Consider the following 17873-nt stretch of genomic DNA (forward strand, 5'->3'; position numbering starts at 1 on the left):
GTTGTAGATATTTTGATTCTTATATGGTATTTTATGGAAAAATTTAAAAAATAAGCATATTCAGATATGTTATTTTTAACTTGGATCATACCATAAATGCTTTATATTTTTTCTCTTAATGACCTATTTTCGCAATATTCCTATGCTATTGTAATGTTTTTCAGAATGATTTTCATAATATATCAAAATTATCCTAGAAATATATCAAAGTTATCCTAGAAACATTACTTATCATAGGTTGGTTTGCACACTATGTAAAAATAATCATAAAGTTACTATAAAACAAAACACAGAATACCACATTATGTAAAAATTTATATTCAGGTTCAAAAGATAGTTTACTATTGCTTTTATTAGTGGCCAAAGTTGTTATATTAATTATTAAGAGATGGTTACCTGTCTTGTTGATCATTTCTAAGTTACAATAATTAATTGTGGAATGGTGTATTTTGAAAAATGTATTTTTGAATGCCTTTTAAAATCAAGGAAAAAAATTCATAAAACCACAACAATCAGTCTTGGTATAAAATTTTAAGAATGGATAAAACTCTGCTGAATTGTTGGGTTCATTATACCATCTGTTCAATCTCTTTTTCAAACAATCTGTTTTAATACTTTACTAAGTATGTCTTGTATCCCATGACAATAAAGACATAGGAGATTTCTTAGGGTAAAAACAGTTTTGTTATGACTTTATTAATTTAAATACAGAATATGTCAAAAAGCTCAAACCAGGTAGAATTACTTTCTTCTTATTAAGTAGATAGCCACTAGTGTTTATGTTTCTCTGTTTCTCTCCTTGAAGAATCACTTTCTAAACTATCATGCTTGTTATGAATCTTGTATTTTCTGTTCTGAACAATAATAACCAAGTCACATTTCTGCTTTCCACATTTCAACAAAGAATATGCTGTGAGAAGAGCTCTGACACTGGTACACCAGGACAGAGGACATAAAGTTAAATAGTGTTCCTTTCTCACTTGAATATGTATATAACTGAGATCTTGGGTTGGGTATATCTTGAATGCCTAGGGTAGGATCTCCCTCAGCCATTTTCAGCACATTACAGGTATTTACAAAGGAGTATATGACATTTGTATTCAAAATATTAAGTTACTTCATTGGGCATTGTATTATTTTCCTATGGCTACTATAAAAAATTGCCACAAAACTGCTGACTTAAAACAGATATTTATTACTTCACAGTCTGAGGACAAAAATCCAAAGTCAGGGTGCCAGCAGAGCTGTGGTTCTAGAGGCAAACCCTTCCTTCCCTTTTCTAGATTCTAGTTACTCCAGGTATTCTTTGGTTTGTGGCTACATAAATCCAATCTCTGCCTCCATTTCATACATGAATATATCCCATTTGATAATTGAGTATAATTCTATTAATGCATTGTTGAATTACATTTGCTATATTTTATTAAGGATTTTGCATCTATGTTTATAAAAGATATTGGTTTGTAGTTTTTCCTTTCTTGTAATGTCTTCATCTGGTTTTCATGTTAGGGTAATGATGTCCTCATAGAATGAGTTAGTAAATGTTCTTTCTGATTTTATTTTCTGAAACAATAGTATCATTTCTTTCTTTTTTAGTTTATTTTTTAATTGTTATTTTTATTAAAGTATAGATGATTTACAGAGTTGTATCAATTTCTGCTGCTCAGTATAGTGACCCAGTCATACACACACACACACACACACACACACACACACACACACACACACACACACACACACACATATATATACACATTCTTTTTTCATACTATCTTCCATCATGTTCTGTCCCAAGAGATTGGATATAGTTTCCTATGTTGTACAGTAGAATCTCATTGCTTATCCATTCTCAATATAATAGCTTGCATTTATTAACCCCAAACTCGCCATCCATCCCACTCCCTCCCTCTTTGCCTTTGGCAACCACAAGTCTTCTCTATGTCCGTGAGTCTGTTTCTGTCTTATAGATAGGTTCGTTTGTGCCCTATTTTAGATTCTGCATATAAGTGATATCATATTGCATTTGTCTTTCCTTTTCAGACTTACTTCACTAAGTATGAGAATCTCTGGTTGCATCTGTGTTGCTGCAAATGCCATTGTTTTATTATTTTTTGTGGCTGGGTAGTATTCCATTGTATATAATGTACCACATCTCCTTAATCTGTTCATTTTTGATGAACATTCAGATTGTTTCCATGTCTTGACCATTGTGAATAGTGCTAGAATAAGCATAGTGGTGCATGTATCTTTTCAAATTACAATTTTGCCCAGATATATGACTAGGGAGTGGGATTGCAGGATCATTGTTAATTCTATATTTAGTTTTCTGAGGAACCTCCATACTGTTTTCCATCCCAGTTATACCAATTTACATTCCCACCAACACTGAAGGAGGGTTCCCTTTTATCCACACCTTCTCCAGCATTCATTATTTGTGGACTTTTTGATGATGGTATGATGTGGTACCACATTGTAGTTTTGACTTGCATTTCTCTAATAATTATTGATGTTGAGCATTTTTCATATGTCTACTGGATATCCATGGTCTTCTTTGAAATAATGTCTTTTTAGGTCTTCTGCCCATTTTTCAAGTGGGTTGTTTGGTTTTTTGTTGTTGTTGTTGAGTTGAGTTGTATGAGTTGTTTCTATACTTTAGAGATTAGGCCCTGTCATTTGCATGGTTTGCAAAGATTTTCTCCCATTCTGTGGGGTGTCTTTTTGTTCATAAATGTTGGTAGAATTCACCAGTAAGTTAATCTGGGCCTGAGGTTTTCTTTTTTGGAAATTTCCTGGTTATTGATTCAGTTATTTTAAAATATGTTGTTCTAATTCTATATTCTGTTTACCTTTGTGTGAATTTTGGCAGTTTGTGTCTTTCAAGGAATTGGTTCTTTTAATCTGTCATCTAATTTGTGGACATAGAGTTGTTCATAATATTATTTTATTATTTTTAAGTGTCCGTTGAATCAGTTGTCACCCTCTCTCTCATTTCTAATATTAGTAATTCATATCTTCTCCTTTTTTCTTGGTAAGCTTGGCAGAAGTTTGGATTTCTTCACATGGTATAGTTTGCTCGCTCCTCTTATAGACCCTTGAGGAAAAAGTGTTTAGAAATATGTTGAGATTAAAGTATTTTGCAATTATACAATTTAAATGAAGTTAAACATTGAGTTTATTAATTTTTCTGTCCCTTACTCCCTCCAACTGTCTTTATTTTCCATTCTTTCACTTACCAGTTCCTTACAGTTTTATTTATGCTTTCTCACTAAAGACATATCCATTCCATTTACTAACATATGACTTAACACCGCTTGTGCTTCTGCTTTTATATATGCTCCATTCCATGGGGACTAGTAATTAGTCACCCTTCTAGCATCTAGTTTCCTTGCCACCTGTCAGACTTCTTTTATTATGAAATAATAAAATATATTCTGCTATTTTAATACCAACTCGAATGTCACTGTAAACAGCAACTTCATTAGCTTAACTACTCTTTTTTTCCTTTTTAGGGCCTCACATGCAGCATATGGAAGTTCCCCAGGTTAGGGGATCGAATGGGAGCTGAAGCTGCCAGCCTACACCACAGCCACAGCAATGTCAGATCCAAGCCATGTCTGTGACCTATGCTGCAGCTTGTGGTAATGCTGGATCCTTAATCCACTAAATGAGGCCAAGGATGGAACCTGCCAGGGATGGATACTAGCTGAGTTCTTGAGCCACAACTGGAACTCTCTTAAATACTTCTAATAACCTAGTCCTAGGGTTACATTTTAGAAGTTTAACAAAAGAGAAATATGTACTTGTTGTGGACTCTTAACATACCAGTAGTGGGAGTTTATAGAGTATTTTGGTTTCTTTGCTTGTATATGTGATTTAACAAAAAAAAAATATATATACTCATCAGTATTCATGAATCCTTTTAGGCCAAGGTAGTGTGGGTATTACACAGACAGTGGACCTTTCATTTTAAGCACTCTGTTTGGCATTTTGTAAATACTTAAGTTTTATTAGTATTTCTCCTTCGCTACTGCTTCTCAGCTAGGTATCTCTGTTAAGAGAAAAACTTACCTGCCTCCACTGCTAAGAGAAGGTGACTTTAGATACATGGATCTGTCCTCTTTCTGCCCTATGGGTCTTTGGTAATGTGGCAACACAGTATATTAAACACTAGGTCTCTTGCCAACTTTTGCTGGCGAACTCTCACTGACACTGCAGGTTTTTGTGATACTTGCAGCCTCTGTTGTATTTATGGTTTAGGTCATCCCACCCCACAGCCTCCCTTTAGGGTCACCTCACCCCATTACTGCAGTGAGACTTTCACCAAGGGCAGGTCCATCGACTCTTTCTGTGTCTCCCTCAGGGAGCACACAGGAAATACTCTCTTACCTAAATTGTATGAGCTTTGGGAAATTGTGGGCATAGTCCCTGGTGGCACATTTGTCTGTTGGACCTTTTTTGGATTAGCATAAAGGCAGCCTCCTCACAGAATTCCAAATAGGAATGGGGAAAACATTTGTTGTTATGTTTTGCTTGGTCTTCCATAGAAAAATACCACAAATTAGGTGGCTTAATAACAGAAGTGCATTTTCTCATAGTTCTGGTGGTTGGAAGTCTACCAAGTGTCAGCAAGGTTGGTTTCTCCTGGGACCTCTTCCCTTGATTTAGAGTTGGTCCCCATTTTGCTCCCCCTGAATGGTTGTAGATGGTTGTCCCTCTGTTCAGATGCATCCTTTGTGTCTCTATCCAAATTTATTCTTCTTTTCAGGTCACTGGTGAGATTGGATTGGGGCTCACACTAATGTCCTCACTTTAACTTAATTACCTCTTTAAAGACCCCATTCTTCAAATATAATCATATTCTGAGCCTCTGCTTAGGACTTCATATGTGAATTTTGAGGAAACACACTTAAGCCCATAACATTTTTCTATCTATCCAAATTTAATAATCTACTCATTTCTCTTCTCCCCATCTCAATAGCAGGCATTTTGATCTAAAAGGACCCATATTTTCCTTTCACCTCCCTCCATTATTTTTCCTTTCTTACTCTAAGTACTAGATTTTGAAAAAAGTTGCCTTTCCCCCCATTGATTTCCTGTACCATACTTTCCTCTTTCCATTCACCTGAGAACATGAATATAGAAGAACTTAAAATATACACTGAATATTATTGTAATTACATATCTCCTTTTCTTGATACAATAAACAATTCTTATATAAAATTTTTCTGAAATGAATACTTTCTGAAATAATATATATTTAATATTGGAAAACAAATATATTACCAATTTACAAAACATGGTTACTGCAGATATAAGCTATAAGTAAGAAAAAAAGTTGTTTTTAAACTTCTTTATGTTTTTAATATTTTTAAATTCCCAGAAATTAATTGCTTATAATATGAAAAATCAGTATAGATTATATCAAATAATTCTTCAAAGCTCAATAGAAATTACATATTTTCCTCTTGAGTAGATAAATGTTCATCTTAGTCTCCTAATTATAGTTTCCTATAGTAGTTTATTTTTTCCCACATCTCAATGCTATCTTTAAATATAGTTTAAAGTTGCTTGTACACTGTGAATTTCAATAATTTAGTTTTTCTCAGACAGTGCATTGCATTCTATGAGGATAAGTATAAGGAGAATTGAAAATAACAAAGAGTATTTAAATACATAAAGCTATCAGATCTAACTCTACCTCAGAATTTTTCATCTTTATTGTTATGTATTGGGCAAGGTCCTTAAACTGAGTTTAACTTAACAAGAAAAATATTCTCATCCTGTTAAGAATAAAATGAATTCATCTCAAATGATAGCAGATTCATTTAAATAAGTATAATTTTGACTATAAACTTAGAGAAAATAGTTTCAATGATAATACATTTTCTTCATTTTTAAATTTAATTGAAGGATAATTAATTTATATGTGATAATTTCTGATGTATGACAAAATGAAGAATACATTTTGATTCAAATGTTACTTTAAAAACAAACCAAAAAGAGTTTACCCAATAAGACCGTTTGAAGACATGATAATTTTTTATTGCAATGACAACTTCTGTATAGAAAGATCTTTATATTACCAAGCATTGCTGTGTTTTACATGATACCTTAAATGCAGCTAAATGAGAGAACATGCAAAATCATAAAGATTACTTATTATTTATCTGTTTCTAAGGTAAAGAATTGTCATAATTGAGCAAATGGGAATCAAATGAGTTAATCACAGTTTGACAAAAGGTCACAAAGTCCTCAGCATCTTATAAGTGATCAACAAAGAATAATTTGTGTTAAGGTATGCCACATGAAACTCTTGTTGAGAGAGAGAGGGAGAGAGAGAAAGAGACAGACAGACAGACATGTAGGTAATAGATAATTGAGTAAACAGTAGAAAGGCAGGTAGGTAGGCAGACAGATGGTTGAATAGGTAAATGTAGAAGAAGAAACTGAAATGATGTATTATTCGAAAATGTTTTAGGAATTTAGTGTTTAGGAATCCTAAATGCTTAAATGTGTGAAAGGGATAGAAAGAGCCAGATGCTGGTGATGTTTTCTCCATATTTAGAGCTATTATCATTGAAAAGTGGAAGTATTACAATGAGTGTGTAAGCGCTATAGTTGGTCACAATAGCAATTACAAAGACCTTATTTTTCAAGTCCTTAGTTGTGCTAAGGATACTTTTTCTCAAGTAATTGTTATGCAATAATGTGAAGGATAGATACCCATTTATAAATGACCATTTCCCCATGAGTATGTCATTCCTTTCTTTATTAGACAACCAATAATTTCCTCAATCAAAAAGCACTTCCTTATTAGTGAAATGGGTAGGTTTGATATGTTCTGATGGAATATCTAACATCCATTTTAAAAGGCTAGAAAGGAATGTTCCCTTTTCTTTGGAGTGATTACATAGATTGTCACTGGCAAGCATATACTCTAAAGGCTTCCTGAAATATTGATTTGATTACTGGATTTCTATTGATGTGTTATTTTCCCACAAGATAAGCTAGAGATTTCAAGAGTGAAACTGACTAATCTCTCTACACGTTGCTCTGGAGGCTACTGATGGGAAGTGTCTTATGACAAAACAAAGAGACAAACCTCAGGGGTGTGTAGAGGTCTTTCAAATAATTATATTAAAACGTTGACTTTGACAGTCAATTGGCCTCTTCAGAACCATAGCCTGGAAAGTTTTATGGTTGCTGCCTCTTATTTTCAAGCTAAATCCAACAATTCACTCTTGCTTATCTCTTTTCTCCTGCCTTTATTTTTTGTAGTTCTACATGCCCAGCTTGAGGGTTTTTTCTCCTTTTCACTTCTTAAACAAATCTACTTTTCTGTCTTTCTTAAATATGTGATTAAACACTTGGTGGTGGTGTTTTAAGACTTTATTTTTTGTGCTAGGTTCCAAATTGAGGGGAATGTACACGTTTCTCGTATACCCCTTGTCTCCGCACATGAACAGCCTCCCTCTTCATCTCCCACAGAGTGGTACATTTGTTACAACTGGTGAATCTACATCAATACATCACAATTACCTAAAGTTCATAATTTATGTAATAGTTCACTGTTGATGCTATAAATTCTGTGGGTTTGAACAAATGTATAATGATATGTATTCATTATTACTGTATAATACAGAGTATTTGTACTGCCCTAAAATTCTCTCTGCTCTACCTATTTATTCCTCCATCCCACACACCCACTTGCAATCCCTGAACTTTTTATTATCTCCATTGGTTTGCCATTTCCAGAATATTACAGAGTTGTAATTATACAGTCCATAGCCTTTTAAGATTGGTTTCTTTCCCTTAGTAATATGCATTTAAGGTTCCGCCATGCATTTTCATAGCTTGATAACTCTTTTCTTTTTAGTGCTGAATACTATTTCATTGTCTGGATGTACCATAGTTTATATGTTTATTCAGCTAATGAAGAACATCTTCATTACTTCAAAATTTTCACAGTTATGAGTAAAGCTACTATAAACATCTATGTGCAGGTTTTTGTGTTTGGACATAATAAGTTTTCAGATTTGGGGGGTAAATACCAAGAACCACGATTGCTGGATGATAGAGTAGGATTATATTTACTTTTGTAAGAAACCACCAAACCATCTTTATAAATGGCTGTACCACTTTGCCTTGCAGTGATGATCAGAATACATGTTGCTCGACATCATCACCAGCATTTGGTGTGGTCAGTGGTCTAGATTTTGGTAATTCTAGCAGGTTCTTAATGGCACCTCCTTTTTTAAATGTGTGTTTCCCTGATGACATGATACAGAGCATCTCTCATATGCTTATTTGCCATATGTGTATCTTTTTGGTGAGTATATGAAAGTCTTTGGCCCGTTTGTTAAAATCAGGTTTTTTGTTTCGTGCCATTGAGGTTTAAGAGTTCTTTGTATATTTTGGATAACAGTCCTTTATCAAATGTGCTGTAAATATTTCCTCCCAGTCTGTGGCTTAGTCTTCTCATTCTTTTGATATGTGTTTCACAGAGGTTTGTAAATTTAATTAAATCCAGCTTATAAGTTATTTCTTTCATGGATCATGACATTTGTGCTATATCTAAAAAGTCACTGCCATACCTAAAATAATCTTATGCTTACTTCTAGGAGTTTTATAGTTTCATGTTTTACACCTTTGTCTGTGGTGAAGGATATTAGCTCTGTGTCTAACTCATTTTTTTCTTGCATGTGGATGCCCAGGTGCTCCAGCACCATTTATTGAAGATATTGTCTTTGCTCCGTAGTAATGCCTTATATGTCTCTGTCTGGGCTCTCTATTCTGTTCTACTGATCAATTTTCTACTCTTTCACTGATTCTATGCTTTCTTGACTATGATAGCTTTATAGTAAGTCTTGAAGTCAGACAGTGTCAGTATTCCAACTTTGTTCTTATTCAATATTTTGTTGGCTATTTTAATTCTTTTGATTTTTAATATAAACTATAGAATTAGTTTGTCCAAATCCACAAAATAACTTGCTAGTATTTTTATTGGATTGCATTAAATCTGTAGATCAAGATGGGAAGAACTGATATCTTAGCAATATTGGCAATGTTGAGTCTTCCTATACATGAACGTGAACTATCTCTCCATTAATTTAGTTCTTTTATTTTGTTCTTAAGTGTTTTATAGTTTTCCTTATATAGATCTTATACACATTTTTTAGGTTTATATCTATCTATTTCATTTTTTTAGTGTTAACGTAAGTGGTTTTGTATTTTTACTTTTAAATTCCACTTGTTCATTGCTGATATGTAGGAAACCAATTGACCTTTGTTTATTAACTTTCTGTCTTCCAACCCTACTATAATCACTTATTCGTTTCAGGGGATTTTTTTGGTCATTTCTTTCAGATTTTTTACACAGATGATCATGTCCTCTACAAAGTTAATTATATCTCTCCCTTTCCAACCCATACACCTTTTACTTCCTTTTCTTGTTTTATTGCACCAGCTAGAATTTCTAGTACAATACTGAAAGAGTGATGAGAGAAGATATCCCTGCCTTGCTCTAATCTTAGTGGGAAAACATTGCTTATCACCATTAAGATTGATTTTAGCTGTAGAATTTTTATTGATGTTCTTTATATAGTTGCAGGAGTTTGGCTCTATTCCTAGTTTACTAAGAGTTTTTATTTTAAATGTTAGCTGGCTTTTATCAAGTACTTTTTCTGAAGTTCCTGCTGTGGTTCAGAAGGTTAAGGACCCAAAGTTGTCTCTGTGCGGATGCAAGTTCAATCCATGGCCTTGCTCAATGGGTTAAGAGTCCAGCATTTCCATAAGCTGCAGCATAGATCACAGATGTGGTTCGGATCCCATGTCGTGGTGGCTGTGGTGCAGGCCTCACCTGCAGCTCCAGTTTGACCCTTAGCCCCAGAACTTCCATATGCCTCAGGTGCAGCTATAAATAGAAAAAAAATTAAATACCTTTTCTGCATCTCTTCATATGATGATGTGATTTTGCTTTTTTTTTATCCTATAGATGGATGGCATTAACTAATTTTCAAATGTCCAACCTTCCTTGCTTAACAGAAATAAACCCCACTTGGTTGTAGTGTATAGTTCTTTTTATACATTGTTACATTCATCTTGCTAATAATTTGTTGATACTTTTTACATCTATATTCGTGAGAGATTTTGGTCTATAGTTTTCTTTTCTTGGAATGTCTTTATCTGGTTTTAGTATTAGGGTAAATCTTGACACATAGAATGAATTAGAAAATATTTCCTCTGCTTTCATCCTCTGAAAAACATTATAGATACTTGATACAATTTATTCCTTAAATGTTTGGTATAATTCACCAGTGGGCCACCAGTGGCACCAGTTGGGCCTGGTGCTTCCTATTTTGGAAAGTTATTAGTTTTTGATTGAATTTCTTTGATAAATACAGGGCTATTTAGATTGTCTATTTTTCTTATGTGAGTTTTGGCAAATTATGTCTTTAAAGGAATTGATCCATTTAATCTATTGAATTTGTGGGCCTAGAGTTGTTCATAGTATTCCTTCATTATCCTTTTAATATTTGTGAAGTCCATAGTGATGCTACTTCCTTCATTTATGACATTGGTCATTTGTGTCTTTCTTCTCTTTTTTTCTCAGCCTGGCTTAAGAATTATCAGTTTATTTTATCTTTTTAAGGAAGCAGCTTTTCATTTTGTTGATTTAATAAATTTAGTTTTTGTTTTAAACTCCATTAATTTCTTCTCTAATTCTTATTTTTCTTCTGCTTACCTTGGATTTAATTTGCTATCCTCTTTTCAGTTTCTTAAATGGAAACTTAGATTATTGATTTTACATCTTTTTTCTTTTCTAATATATGCATTTGATGCTATAAATTTCCTTCTAAGTGCTGCTTTTGCTAAATCCCACAATTTTTCATAAGTTGTTATTAATTCAATTTAGGAAAAATATTTTAACATTTCTCAATAGATTTCTTCTTTGACTTTTGTTTTATGAAGAAGTTTGTTGTTTAATCTCCATGTATTTGGGGATTTTCTTGTTATCTTTCTATTATTGATTTCTAGTACAATTTCATTGTGATCTGAGAGTAGACATTGTATGACTTCTATTTTTTTAATTTTTTAAAGTGTATTAAGACCAAGAATATAGTCCATGTTGGTAAATGTGCCATGTGAGCTTGAAAAGAATGTGTATGCTGCTGTTGTTGGGAGATCTCCTCTATAAAATCAGTCAGATCCAGTTGATAGATAGGGGTGAGTTAAACTATGTCCTTGCTGACATTTTGCCTACCGATATGTCCATTTCTGAGAGAAGGATTTGAAGTCTCCTACTATGATAGTGGATTCATCTATTTCTCCTTGTAGCTCTATCAGTTTTCGCCTCTCTTAGTTTGATGTTCTGTTGTTAGGCACATACATGTCAAGAATCGTAGTGCCTTCTTGAAAAATTAACCCCGTTATCATTACATAATTCCCTTTCTTATCCCTAATAACCTTCCTTGCTTTGAAATCTGCTCCATCTGAAAATAATATAGCTATTTCTGACTTCTTTGATTATTATTAGTATGATATATTTTTTTCCAGCAGTTTACTTCAAATCTGTATGTGTCCTTATATTTAAATTAAGTTTCTTAGAGACATCAGACACCTGGGTCTTGTTTTAGATTCACTCTGATAATTTTTATCTTTTAATTGGTTCATTTGAACCATTGATGTTCAGAATGCTCATTGATATATTTAGATTTATATCTACCACAAGCTGTTTTCTAGCTTAAGCTCTCCTTCTTTTTTTCTATTTTTGAGTGTCTTCCACTCTTTTTCTGCTTTTTGTGTTTTCAAATGAGCATTTTATATGATTCTATTTTCTTTCTTAGCATATCAGTTATACTTCTCTTTTTTACTATTTTTGTACTTATCCTATGGTAACCATAACTGTTGCAAAGACATTTACATCTAATTTAAGTCCACTTTCAAATGACAGTATACCACTTCATGGGTAGTGTGAGTACCTTTTAATAACAAAATAATCTTAATTCCTTCTTTACATCCATTGCATCATTGCTGTTATTCCTTCACTTATATGTAATCACACATAAGCATATATGTATATACATATGCATATATATATGTTATATAAGCATATATAATCAAATACATTGTTGGTATTATTTTGGAACAAATAATTATTATATCAACCAAGAATAAGAAAAATGTTTTTATCTTCACTTATTCCTTTGATTTTCTTCCTTTATGGAGATCTTAATTTCTTTTTTAAAATTTTATTAAAGTATAGTTTATTTATAATGTTGTGCCAATTTCTGCTGAACAGCAAATTGGGCCAGTCATACATATATATACATTCCCTTTCTTATATTATCTTCTCTCATGGTCTGTCCCAATAGACTGGATATAGTTCCATGTGCTATATAGTAGGACCTATTACTTATCCATTCTTTTTTTTTTTTTTTTGTCTTTTTCTAGGGCCACTCCCATGGCATATGGAGGTTCCCAGGCTAGGGGTCTAATCAGAGCTGTAGCTGCCGGCCCACACCACAGCTACAGCAACACAGGATCCAAGCCGTGTCTGCGACCTATGCCACAGCTCACGGCAATGCTGGATCCTCAACCCACTGAACAAGGCCAGGGATCTAACCTGCAACCTCATGGTTCCTAGTCAGATTCGTTAACCACTGCGCCACCACGGGAACTCATACATATCCATTCTTACTGTAATAGTTTGCACCTACTAACCCCAAACTCCCCATGCATCCCACTCTCTCCCTACCCAATAATAAAGTGAGTTTGTTGCCACTCCCTACTTTATTATTTTCCTTGTCTCTAAAGAAATCCCCCCCCCATACTTCTCTACTTTAAGATTAAAATATATGGTATTTATGTATCTAAATATTTACTGTAGGTTTCAGTGATGTTTAAATTCTGAATTATCTTTCCATAAAGATAGAGACATGTTGGTTTGTATTTTATAGAAAACATTTAGCTTTCGGTCACAAATAGGAGTGAGTATAGTTTTCCAGTGTTACAAAGATGATTCCAAACTTCAGCTAATCTCTTTCTCAAATTGCAGCCACTTGTTTAATCTTTAATGAAAATAGAGACCAAAAATGATTGCTTAAACATATCACTGTGTGAGATTTTGGTGACTAAGAAACCCCTGAAAGAGCAGTAAACCATAATTATTGGAAAGCTTGAAACACTAGCAAAGTTTAATTGCAAATATTTAATAGAAGGCCACAAATTACGTTTTCCTGAGAGGAGCTAGGAACTATATATGTCATTTAGTAATGTATTGAAATGGCCTTGTCTAGTATGAGTGTTTCACAGAAACTTCAAGTCACCTCTTCCTGATCTATTACTTTGAATAAGCTTCCACTATCATAGCATGGCCCTACACTCCAGCTGCATAGGCAGCTGCTAAGCCATACTGACTTGCTTCTTTGCATAATCTGTTGGCAGCTGCCATGACCAGATGGCAGCCAGTGGATCCATACAGGTGTCCCAGGGACAGTGATCCACCCTAACTTTTAGCTTCTTCAAAGTAGGCTATCAGATCTTGTTTTTCTATCCATGTAGTTTTGTTTAAAAAAAAAAAAATCAGAATCCATTGCTTTCCCATTAGCTTAAATCTGTCCCGAGAAAGCTTCATGACATTCAAAAGTATCAATATCATTCATTTTTAATACTGCCTTTTCTAGCACTTTTAGAGTGGCATATGTTGCTCTGAGTAAAAGTTGAACTTTTGAATCCTGAAACAAATACACGAAATCCCTCAAATATGCCTTTGGCTTATAACCCATGGCAAGATCTTTTCTCTCTACTATAATCAGCATTATCAATGCACCATCAGTCATGAAAGAAGAATTTACAGCTGTCACTATGCTGTAGGGCTTGAGGAATGCAGGTTATACTTTGGCCATATGCTCCAGGAAGGACAAATGCCACTATCTTTGGTAAATGTATTTTTTTTTCCTGGCATTTTGAAGATATACAGCATCAGAAAGGAGCCCTTCATCCCATGCCTTCTTAGCCAGACTATGCAAGAGCAATGCATACTGACACTGTTCCAATCAAGAAACAGCAGGCAGAGGCAAGTCGGTCTGCAGAGTGATGCATGGTCTCACTGGTGGAGAACTCAGCCACTGCAGATGATAGGAAATTCAATCTGCATTTAGAAATTAAAGATAGTCACTGACCTATAGTCTTGACCTTATTGAGATCAAGCATGATTTTCCTTGAATGACAAATAGGAACATAGGACATTAACTCCATACCACTTGCCACAACCATGTCATACCAGCCATAAGTAATCAAGCCAACACCTGTGGTCCTGGCTTGGTTAGCAGAGATTTGAGCCATGGTGACAGTGTAAGCAAGAGTCTTAACAGAGTGGTCAGTTCCAAGGGAAGCTTCTCTAGTCACATTGCTTGTTTTCACCTCCCATATAAATATTCCAAAGATGATATAATCAACACCTTCCCTTGGGATATTGGTCAGATGCAACAAATTCAAAAGTGCTGCCCTAGACAAATCACACTTCCCAAGATCTTTATAGGAAGTACCTGAGATCAAAAATGGATTGTGAACACCATCTGCCACTACCACATTCCTTAGACAGGGTTTAGCCAAGGTATTCTTCAATTTAGTCCAAGCCCTAGGGAAACTAGTAGCTGGTAGGGATAGTTCATAGGTCTCAAGAGAATCTGAGGGCCCATTTTGCAGAACTTGGAAGATTTTTTTCAAATGGAAGTCATCCTGAAATTGTCCCGCCTAAGTTTGCATATGCTTGGGCTCCATTGTGGGCAAAGCTTGGCCCAAAGTGATAAGAGTCAAAGGGACTGGGGGCAGATTTAGCCTAGAAAGAATACCTCACACAGGCCATTGTGTTCCAAGGGCATAGCTGGCATCCTGGCTATCTGCCAGCTGCCTAAATAGACAGCCAGACATCTGATACCTCCTTGATGGGTCTCCTTCTTTCCAACAGAGAAGTTCTTTCTGCCCGTTTAGCCAAAGTGAAGGCAGCTTTGGAGTTCCTACTGTAGCATAGTGTGTTAAGGATCTAGCATCGTTCCTGTGATGGTTCAGGCTGCTGCTGAGGCATGGGTACATTCCCTGACTTCATGCAGTGGGTTAAGGATCTTGTGTTGCCTACATTGCTGCAGCTGTGGTGAAGGTGGCATCTGTGACTTGGATTCCATCCCTGGCCAGGAAACTTCCATATACACTGGGTGTGACTGAAAAAGAAAAAAAAAAAAAAAAAAGTGGAGAACAATGGTAACAGACTTGCAGCAAGTTAGCATGGGGAAGGGGGTGATTTAGTATATTTGGGGCTGGACTAGGGCCAGGTTGCAGAAAGTAAAGTCCTCGGCTTCCCCACCCAATTTGAGGCACTTTCCACTCTTTAGCTTAAGATGGTATCTTCCCTGGTGACTGGCAGCTTCACTGCCTCTGGGATGTTCAGTGCTCAGGTGAGTATGGATGAGGAGTCTCCAGAGCCTGGAAAGAACTCCTTCAGAGGCTAGGACAGAATCTGAGCCTCATTTCCCTGCCCCCAGCAAAACTTTTTAAAACATTTCTTGCAAGACGCATCTCCCAGCAACAAATTCCCTCAATGTTTATTATCTGAGAATGTCTATTTCTCCTTCAATTTTTGAAGGATAATTTCACAGGTTATGGACTTCTAGGTTGGTGGAGTTTTTTCCCTCAACATTTTTAATATTTTACTTTTTGCTTGCTTGCACAGTTTCTGAGGAGAAGTTGAGGCGATTTTTATCTTTATTCTCTAAGCCCCCTGCCCTTTCTTATTTCAGGACTTTTTTCCTTACCTTTAATTTGCTAGTTTGAAAAAGATATGCCTAGCATAATAGTTTGGCCATATATCCTGCTTGGTTTTCTCTGATAGGCCTGGATTTGTGGTTTGGTGTCTGACATTAATTTGGGGAAATTCTCAGTCGTTATTGTTTTTTTCTGTTCCTATCTCTCATTCTTAGGCTTTAGTAACTAATTTCCCCAGAAGGCAGTCACTCTTAAAAACAGAGTTCTCAGGAATCATTTCAAAATGATTCCTTTTCCCTCACCCCTGCCAGAAGCCAAAGGAGATTTTCCTTTAAATATTTTCTCTGAGAACCTAGTTGAGTTTCTTGAAGTAAATCTTATGATGTCGTGGGAAGGTGGGGGTTATCTGTTGCTGAGTTCCCCTTGAGTTTTTAACTCTCAGAGTTTTAACCCACACTGAGCCTCCAAAATTCTTCTATTAGAGCCCAGGTTTCCTAACTGCCCCCTTTTTCTGAGGGGCAGTTAGGAAAACTTGTGTCCTCCTCTCTCTTAGGGATCCAAGAGGAGTTGTTGATTTTTCAGTCTATTCAGCATTTTACTTATTATTAAGACAGTGTGGTGACTTTTAATATCCTTACATCAGAACTGGAAACTGGACTCTGAGTGTGTTGTTTTAACATATAATTGCTCTACCACGATTTTAATCCCTGTCTAATAAGATCTACGTCCCTTCCTTGTTAAAGATAGTATGACTCTGCACCAATATTTACTAAGTCAGGAGTCTATAGTAAATCTGGAAACTTGGTCCACCCATATACTGTCTCACAAGGGAGCAGAAAGCACTTGAAGAAATTAGTGCTGGCATACCTCAGAGATATTGTGGGTTTGGTTCCAGACCACTGTAATAAAGCAAATATTGCAATAAAGGAGGTCATTTAAATTTTTGTTTTCCCAGTTCATATAAAAGTTATGTTTACACTAATATTATACTGCATTAATTATGCAGTAACATTATGTCTGAAGAAACAGTGTACACACATCTTAATTTAAAAATGCTTTATTGCTAAAAATGCTAACCATCATGTGATAACACAGGGTCGTCACAAACCTTCAATTTGTAAACAACACAATATTAAAAAGTGCAGTGAAGTGAAGGGCAATAAAATGAGATATGGCTGTATTTAGGGATCTTCTGTCTTTGCAGCCAGTTGTGAAACAATAACCTTTTACTCTTTTCTCCATATCTATTTTCTGCCTCTACCTGAATGTACAGGTATCTCTTGTTTCAGAAACTCTCTAGTAAATAGCTCAACATTGTGTTGGAAGGGAGTGTCTGGGCCTGTGGGAGAGTATAGAGAGAGTCAGAGCAAGCAGGTTAAGTTATTCTTGTATTATAAATCCTTATACGTGGTCCCCCACTCTCAGCCCCTAGCTATTCCTAAAACTACAGATCAATTAATAACAATCCTTTTCACCTCTTCTTTATCTTTCCTAATAGCCTAGAAATAGACTTTTTAAATATTAAAAAGTTAAGTGACTTCTCTACTGAAGGCAAGCCAAAGGAGAGAAGAGAGAAATCCTGAGCATAATTGTGAAGTCAAAGCTAATGATTCAGTGATTTTGCAAAGGTTAAAACCTACATTATCTATGTAACAATGCCAAGTACTGTAACCAGGCCTTCTCTATCCTGGGCCTCTACCCACTTGTTCCAAATGATACTAAAAACTGGTTAGTATTAGGTGCTAATTACTGAAGAATCCTTTTTTTGTTGTTAAAGAATAGGTAAATAATTTAGTCTGATTATAAAAATGGCATATTGATGATGAGTTGATATACTGTCATTATATTTTCTGAGGACAATCGTTCAATTTCAGCGTTGTAGAATATACTTTTTTTTTTGCTTTGTGAAAGTTTAATTTTTATCACAATTTTATTTGCATATTTTTGTCTCTCTTTCTCTAGATTTAACACTGATGTTCTGCCTTTTTGATTTGTAAGAAATAGTGCTAGCACATGGCTCTGCACAATCACTAGTGTCCTATAGCCAATGCTGTATTGGACTTGAGGGACCATTTTATGCATTTATCAATCACCCTGTGCTGCTCTGCAGC

General features: G+C 35.0%; 1 long non-coding RNA gene and 1 pseudogene across 8 annotated transcripts in view; one reads left to right on the top strand and one right to left on the bottom strand.

Annotated features, from left to right (window-relative positions):
- The window catches only part of LOC102166855 (uncharacterized), a 550511-nt gene that overhangs the window by 293212 nt on the left and 239426 nt on the right, over positions 1–17873 (top strand). The window lies entirely within an intron of this gene.
- On the bottom strand, positions 13343–14744 carry LOC100514415 (trifunctional enzyme subunit beta, mitochondrial pseudogene; annotated as a pseudogene).

Source organism: Sus scrofa, chromosome 8 (genome assembly GCF_054392235.1).
Source record: "Sus scrofa isolate SSC_HxYL_T2T_F1_AM1 chromosome 8, Sscrofa_HxYL_maternal_Yorkshire_Landrace_v2.0, whole genome shotgun sequence".
Taxonomy (NCBI): domain Eukaryota; kingdom Metazoa; phylum Chordata; class Mammalia; order Artiodactyla; family Suidae; genus Sus; species Sus scrofa.